Source organism: Arachis hypogaea, chromosome 19 (genome assembly GCF_003086295.3).
Source record: "Arachis hypogaea cultivar Tifrunner chromosome 19, arahy.Tifrunner.gnm2.J5K5, whole genome shotgun sequence".
In the NCBI taxonomy this organism is placed as follows: domain Eukaryota; kingdom Viridiplantae; phylum Streptophyta; class Magnoliopsida; order Fabales; family Fabaceae; genus Arachis; species Arachis hypogaea.
In genome coordinates, this window is record NC_092054.1 from 40,544,121 (window position 1) to 40,553,245 (window position 9,125).

Sequence of the window (9,125 nt, forward strand, 5' to 3'; positions counted from 1 at the left end):
CCCACAATGTCACTTAGGCTCCATCCGATCGCATTCTTATACTTCCGGATAACCTTGAGGAGTTGCTGCTCTTCTTGATTGGAGAGATCAGTTGCCACTATCACCGAAAATTTATGTTCCTCATCAAGGAACGCATATTTAACATGGGGTGGTAGTGGTTTCAAATCTTCCCTTGCTTCTTGGTGGGGTAACTTATCCTCTTGGTTGTGGAGACTTGGTGGGGTATTTTTATCTTCTTCATCCTCAAGGTCTCCTGCTTGTGAGCTCTCCTCATCACTTAGACCTTTTTTAGGCTTATGGTGGCTACTACCTCAAGTTCCTCCTCTCTCCCATCTTCAACTAAATTCTTGCCCCCATTAATAGATTCCTCCTTTGGAAGAGCGGGTTGAGGGTTTATCTCAATAAGCGGCTCACTTCCTTCCAGAGTTATAGCATTAATGCTATAAATTTTGGGATTAATGGGGGTGGCAAGGGTGAAGGAGCAAGGTTACTAGGGGTGGAGTGAGAGGGTGCCAGACGTGACAAAGCCTTGGCAAGAGTTGCCATGCAATTCTCTTGCTTCTTTTGAAATTCCCTTTGCTCTTGGATGACGGCTTGAAAGCAAGGCTCTCCATAAGGGAAGTTAATGGGGATGGGATGGTGGTGAAAGCTAGGTTGTCCCAAATGTAGCGGTATGTAGATGGGTAGAGAGGAAATGGGTGGTGGAAAAGGTAAAGGAGCTTGAGGGTATGATGGTTGTATCTCATGTCGAGGGCATGGAGCATAAGCATATAGATGGACAAAATTGTAATGAGGACGTGTTCCACTAGGTGTGAGAGGTTGATAGATATTAAGATCATAGGGCCCTCGCAACAGTCCTTGTTGCCAAGAGTTGATTGCTTGTGACCCTTCCTCGAATTGACCTCCCATACCTTGAGGTGAACCAATGTCGGAATTGCTACCCCCTACAACATGATAACAACTAGACTCCAAGCCAAAAGGGTGATAATTCATGATGAATAGGAAAAATAGAATGCAATGATATCAACAAAAGCAATGAGCAAATGAGTATATATGTTCTAATTATATCCACTCGTCTAGGACTAAACAAACAAAAAGTATTAGTTGCTATCAATACTAAGATAGAGGCGCTAATGCGCGAGCATCTTTCTTACCTTTTCCTAGTGAATTTGCATCTAATTTGTTGAGTTTAATAAAGAATTAATTATCTTTTAGCCAGTATGGATGCTACTTTGAGTCTTTTGCAATTTTGTTTATTTTAGGTAGCATTCGGCTGTATTTGATGGAGTTTTTGTAGCACAAGAACCAAAGGAGATGGGAGCGAGGAGCGATGCGTACGCGTGACTAACGCGTGCGCGTGACTGACGCGTACGCATGATTTGAAGATTTTCTCAACGACGCGTACGCGTGACCGATGCGTGCGCGTGACACGCGAAGAAGACCATCGACGCGTACGCGTGACTGATGCGTACGCGTGATATGTGCCACGTGCAGAAAACGCAGAAAAACGCTGGGGCGATTTCTGGGCTATTTTGACTCAGTTTTCAGCCCAGAAAACACAGATTAGAAGCTACAGAATGGACAAAACGAGTGGTTCCCACCCATCAACTGAAGACTTGTTAATTAATTCTAATTTAAATTCAAATATTATTTTTAGGAAAAGATATTATTTTAGTTTTAGAGAATATATTTTAAATTAATGAGGATTGGAGAAAAAAGGGAATTCCAACAGGGGGTTCCAGGACAACATTATTCCATTCCAATTTATAATCCTTATTTTTCTCTTTACCATGAGCAACTAAACCTCCATTGTTAAGGTTAGGAGCTCTGTCTATTTGTATGGATTGATTTTATTGCTTTTTCTATTTTAATTTATGTATGGATTTATAATTTAAGAATTGTTTTCGCTCTTTATCTTATGAATTTGGGTGGAACGGAAGTATGACCCTCTTTCTAATTGTGTTCTTGTATAACTTGGAAAAATTCTTTACATGAACAACGGCTTGAAAACATATTCTCCTAAATTTTAATTATCTGGATTTAATGGGATACGTGACATATAATCCTTATATTTTTGAGTAATTAGGATTTTTGTGGCATGTAAACTGAAATTTGATCATCACCCTCTACTTGGAATTAATTGACCAAAGAATTGGCAGTTGATGAATTTTAGAGGAGACTAGAAAGGTCTAAGGAATTAGGGTCTAGTCACACATAGTTTTCCATGAATTAAATCCTACATAATTAAAATAGTTGGTAAGAAAAGTTAATCCGGAAAAATAGATAACTTTGAAACCTTAACTGTTTCTCCATACATATTCCCAACTCATTTACTTTACTATTTTAATTTCTGAACAATTGTTTAATGCTCATTGAACATTTAAACACTACTTTCTGTTTGCCTAACTAAGTAAATTAATCAACCATTGTTGCTTAGTCCTTCAATCCTCGTGAGATCGACCCTCACTCACCTGAGGTATTACTTGGTACGACCCGGTGCACTTGTCGGTTTGTTTGTGGGTTATAAATTCTGCACTAAGTTTTTGGTGGCGTTGTCGGGGATTGGCTGTGATTAACAACTATCAGTTGTTTGATTGCTTAGTGATGAGCGGATAATTTATACGCTTTTAGGCATTATTTTTAGTATGTTTTTAGTATATTTTAGCTAGTTTTTATTATGTTTTTATTAGTTTTTATTCAAAAATCATATTTCTAGACTTTATTATGAGTTTGTGTGTTTTTCTGTGATTTCAGGTATTTTTTGGCTGAAATTGAGGGACCTGAGCAAAAATCTGTTTCAGAGGCTGAAAAAGAACTGCAGATGCTGTTGGATTCTGACCTCTCTGCACTCGAAGTAAATTTTCTGGAGCTACAGAAGCCCAATTGGCACGCTCTTAATTGCGTTGGAAAGTAGACATCCTGGGCATAAAAGCTGGAGTTAAACACCCAAACTGGCACAAAAGCTGGCGTTTAACTCCAAGAAAAGTCTCTACATGTGAAAGCTTCAATGCTCAGCCCAATCACACACCAAGTGGGCCCGGAAGTGGATTCTGCATCATTTACTCATTTCTGTAAACCCTAGGCTACTAGTTTTCTATAAATAGGACCTTTTGCTATTGTATTTACACACCTCATGACACTGTACACGTTTCATATTGTATTTCTGACAGCATGAGTCTCTAAACTCCATGGTTGGGGGTGAGGTGCTCTGCTGTGTCTCGATGAATTAATGCAATTACTACTGTTTTCATTTCTATCACGCTTGTTTCCATTCTAAGATATTCACTCGCACTTCAACCTGATGAATGTGATGATCCGTGACACTCATCATTATTCTCACCTATGAACGCGTGCCTAACAACCACCTCCGTTCTATCTGCAATAGCTTTAGTGCATATCTCTTGGGTTTCTAATCTAAGATTAGAACCTTCATGGTATAGGCTAGAATTATTGGCGGCCATTCCTGAGATCCGGAAGGTCTAAACCTTGTCTGTGGTATTACGAGTAGGATCTAGGAAGGGATGACTGTGACGAGCTTCAAACTCACGAGTGCTGGGCGTAGTGACAGACGCAAAAGGATCAATGAATCCTATTCCAACATGAGTGAGAACCGACAGATGATTAGCCATGCGGTGATAGCATATTTGGACCATTTTCACTGAGAGGAAGGATGGTAGCCATTGACAATGGTGATGCACCAACATACAGCTTGCCATGGAAGGAGCCTTGCGTGTGTGAAGAAGAAGACAGTAGGAAAGCAGAGATTCAGAAGACAGAGCACCTCCGAAACCTCAACTTGTTCTCCATTACTGCATCACAAGTATTTATTTCATGTTCTTTTACTTTTTACAATTAAAACTAAGAATCATTACTGATATTCTGACTAAGAATTACAAGATAACCATAGCTTGCTTCAAGCCGACAATCTCCGTGGGATCGACCCTTACTCACGTAAGGTATTACTTGGACGACCCAGTGCACTTGCTGGTTAGTTGTGCGGAATTGCAAAAGTGTGATTGTAATTTCGTGCACCAAGTTTTTGGCGCCGTTGCCGGGGATTGTTCGAGTTTGGACAACTGACGGTTTATCTTGTTGCTTAGATTAGGAATAATTTATTTTTGTTGGTTTAGAGTCACTAAATTTGAGTCTTTTATTTGAGTTTAGTTTCATATTTTAAGTTTGGTGTCAATTGCATGCTTTTATTTTGTTTCAATTTGTCGAATTTGCATGTTCTTAGTTCTTTCTTGATCTAAAATTTCTAAGTTTAGTGTCATTTTGTTGTTTTTCTCTTTCCTCATTAAAATTCAAAAATTTAAAAATATCTTTTCCTTATTTTACTCATAAATTTTGAAAATTTGCATTAAATTAGTCAAAGATTTTCAAAATCATATCTTTTTTTTTAGTCAAGTCAAAATTCTAATTTTAAAAAATTGATCTTTTCAAATCTTTTTTAAAAATCAAATCTTTTTAATTTCTTCAATCATATCTTTTCAATCATATCTTTTTTTTAATAAATTGCAATCATATCTTCTCAATCATATCTTTTTTCAAAATAATTTTTAATCATATCTTTTTTATTGCTAATTTCAAAATCTTTTTCAAAATAATCACCTAACTACTTTTCTCTTTCATATTTCGAAATTAACTAAGCATTCTTTTTCCAAAATCTTTTTAATTAATTAATTAATTTAGTTTTCAATTTGCTGTTATTTCATTTTCTTCTAATTTTTGAACTTATATTCAATTTTTCAATTATTTTATTTTATTTTATTTTATTTTAATTTCAATATTCAATAAATAAATAAATAAATAAATAAATAAATAAATAAATAAATAAATAAATAAATAAATAATAATAATAATAAAAGAATAAAATTTTTTTATCCACATCATCTCCCTTTCTCCATCATGGACTTAAGTGGAAGTGAACAGTCCAGAAGGACTCTGGGGTCATATGCTAACCCTACTACTGCTTCATATGGAAGTAGTATCTGTATACCTCCCATTAGAGCCAGCAGTTTTGAGCTAAACCCTCAGCTTATTATCATGGTGCAGCAAAATTGCCAGTATTCCGGTTTTCCACAGGAAGAACCTATTGAGTTTCTGGCACAGTTTTTAGAAATTGTTGATACCGTATATGATAAGGACGTAGATCAGGATGTCTATAGATTAATACTGTTTCCATTTGATGTAAAGGATCAAGCTAAAAGGTGGTTAAATAACCAACCCACAGCAAGCATAAGAACATGGAAACAGTTATCAGACAAATTCCTGAATCAATTTTTCCCTCCAAAGAGGATGACACAGCTAAGGCTGGACATCTAGGGCTTTAAACAAGAGGATAATGAATCCCTTTATAATGCCTGGGAGAGGTACAGAGGGATGCTGAGAAAATGCCCCTCTGAAATATTCTCAGACTAGGTACAGTTAGACATCTTCTACTATGGGCTTACAGAAAGAGCTCAAATGTCTCTAGACCACTCAGCTGATGGATCTATACACATGAGAAAGATGATTGAAGAGGCTCAAGAGCTGATAGATACGGTTGCTAGAAATCAACATTTGTACTCAAGCAGTGAGTCCTGCATAAAAGAAGAGGCTAGGGCAGTAACTACTGATCCTAATCCTCAAGAACAGATTGTTGACCTTAATCAACAATTACTCTTTATGACAAAATAATTAGCAGAATTTAAAGAGATATTCCAAGACACTAAAAATGCTAACAAGAATATGGAAGCACAATTGAATCACACAAGACAGCAGCTATCTAAACAGATAACAGAAGAATGCCAAGCTGTTCAACTAAAGAGCGGGAAGACATTGAATAATTCTGCTCAAAGTAGCAAAAAGTCAAGAAAGGAACAACTGACAGAGGATGACCAAACCACTGCCCAAAATCCCTCTGAGGACAGCAAGAGCCCAGAGAGGAATAATTCTGACGTTCAAACGCTAGAAAAGGGTGAAGGATTGGCGTCAAATGCCCAGTGGATGCCCACTTCTGGCGTTCAAATGCCAGAAAAGGGAGAAAAATTGGCGTTAAATGCCCATTCCCTGCCCAGTTCTGGCGTTCAAACGCCAGAAAAGGGTGGAAGCTGGCATTAAACGCCCATCCAGCACCCAATCCTGGCGTTCAAACGCCAATGAGGGATCACACACTTGCAAGTGCTGATAGTAACCCCTCTAAGAAGGCTTCTCCAACCACCTCTATAGGAAATAAACCTGTAGCAACTAAGGTTGAAGAATATAAAGCCAAGATGCCTTATCCTCAGAAACTCTGCCAAGCGGAATAGGATAAACAATTTGCCCACTTTGCAGACTATCTCAGGACTCTTGAGATAAAGATCCTGTTTGCAGATGCACTTGAGCAAATACCCTCTCTTATGCTAAGTTCATGAAAGGGATCTTAAGTCATAAGAAGGATTGGAGAGAAACTGAAAAAGTTTTTCTCACTGAAGAATGCAGTACAGTCATTCTGAAAAGCTTACCAGAGAAGTTTAAAGATCCAGAAAGCTTTATGATACCATGCACATTAGAGGGTGCTTGTACCAAGACAGCTCTATGTGACCTTGGAGAAAGTATCAACCTAATACCTGCATCCACTTTCAGAAAGCTTGGCTTGACTGAAGAAATAAAACCAACCTGGATATGTCTTCAACTTGCTGATGGCTCCATTAAATACCCATCAGGCATAATTGAGGACATGATTGTCAAGGTTGGGCCATTTGCCTTTCCCACTAACTTTGTAGTGCTGGAAATGGAGGAGCACAAAAGTGCAACTCTCATTCTAGGAAGACCTTTCCTAGCAACTGGACAAACTCTCATTGATGTCTAAAAAGGGGAAGTGACCCTGAGAGTCAATGAGGATGAGTTCGAGTTAAATGTTGTCAAAGCTATGCAGCATCCAGATAAATCAAATGACTACATGAGTGTTGATATTATTGACTCCTTGGTGGAAGAGATCAATATGACTGAGAGTCTCGAATCAGAGCTAGGGGACATCTTTAAAGATGTTCAGCCTGATTTGGAGGAACCAGAGGAAATAAAAGAACCTCTGAAAATTCCTCAGGAAGAGGATAAACCTCCTAAACCTGAGCTCAAACCACTACCACCATCCCTGAAATATGCATTTCTTGGAGAAGGTGACACTTTTCCGGTGATCATAAGCTCTACTTTAAATCCACAGGAAGAGAAAGCACTAATTCAGGTGTTAAGGACACACAAGACATCTCTTGGGTGGTCCATAAGTGATCTTAAGGGCATTAGCCCAGCAAGATGCATGCAAAAGATCCTATTGGAGGATGATGCTAAGCCAGTGGTTCAACCACAGAGGCGGCTAAATCCAGCCATCAAGGAGGTAGGTAGTGCAGAAAGAGGTCACTAAGTTACTAGAGGTTAGGATTATTTATCCTATTTCTGATAGCCCCTGGGTGAGCCCTGTCCACGTTGTCCCCAAGAAGGAAGGCATGACAGTGGTTCATAATGAAAAGAATGAACTGGTTCCTACAAGAACAGTTACAGGGTGGCATATGTGTATTGACTATAGAAGGCTCAATACAGCCATTAGGAAGGATCACTTTCCTTTACCATTCATAGACCAAATGCTAGAGAGACTAGCAGGTCATGAATATTACTACTTTTTGGATGGCTATTCAGGTTACAACCAAATTACAGTGGATCCTCAAGACCAAGAGAAAATAGTATTCACATGTCCTTCTGGAGTATTTGCCTACAGAAGGATGCCCTTTGGTTTGTGCAATGCACCTGCAACCTTTCAGAGGTGCGTGCTCTCTATCTTCTCTGATATGGTAGAAAAATTTCTGGAAGTCTTCATGGATAACTTTTCAGTATTTGGAGACTCATTCAGCTCCTGTCTTGACCATTTAGCACTTTTTCTGAAAAGATGCCAATAGACCAACCTAGTTTTAAACTGGGAAAAATGTCACTTTATGGTGAGTGAAGGAATTGTCCTTGGGCATAAAATTTCAAATAAGGGAATAGAGGTGGATCAAGCTAAAGTGGAGGTAATTGAAAAATTACCACACCCTGCCAATGTTAAGGCAATCAGAAGCTTTCTGGGGGCATGCAGGATTCTATAGGAGGTTTATAAAGGAATTTTTGAAAATTTCAAAATCTCTGAGCAATCTGCTAGCTGCTGACATGCCATTTGTGTTTGACACAGAGTGTCTATAGGCATTTGAAACTCTGAAAGCTAAGCTGGTCACAGCACCAGTTATTTCTGTACCAGACTGGACATTACCATTCGAACTAATGTGTGATGCTAGTGACTATGCCATTGGTGCAATATTAGGACAGAGGCATAACAAAATTCTGCACATCATTTATTACGCTAGCCGTGTTTTAAATGACGCACAAAAAAATTACACAACCACATAAAAGGAGTTGCTTGTAGTGGTTTATGCCATTGACAAGTTTAGATCATACTTAGTAGGATCAAAAGTGATTGTGTACACTGACCATGCTGCTCTTAAATACCTACTCACAAAGCAGGATTCAAAACCCAGGCTCCTAAGATGGGTGTTGCTTCTGCAAGAGTTTGATATAGAAATAAGAGACAGAAAAGGGACAGAGAACCAGGTAGTTGATCACCTGTCCCGGATAGAACCAGTAGCAGGAGCGTGCCTCCCTCCTACTGAGATATCTGAGACCTTTCCGGATGAGCAACTCTTCACCATTCAGGAAGCACCATGGTTTGCAGACATTGCAAATTATAAAGCTGTGAGGTTCATACCCAAGGAGTACAGCTGGCAGCAAACGAAAAAACTAATTTCTGATGCAAAGTACTACTTATGGGATGAACCATATCTCTTTAAGAGATGTGCAGACGGAATGATCCACAGATGCGTACCTAGAGAAGAGGCACAGAAGATCCTATGGCATTGCCATGGATCACGATATGGAGGACATTTCAGAGGTGAGCGAACAGCCACTAAGGTCCTCCAATGTGGGTTCTACTGGCCTACTCTCCATAGAGATGCCCGAGAGTTTGTGCGTAACTGTGACAGTTGCCAGAGAGCTGGTAACTTACCTCATGGTTATGCCATGCCTCAACAAGGGATCTTAGAGATTGAGTTATTTGATGTATGGGGTATTGACTTCATGGGTCC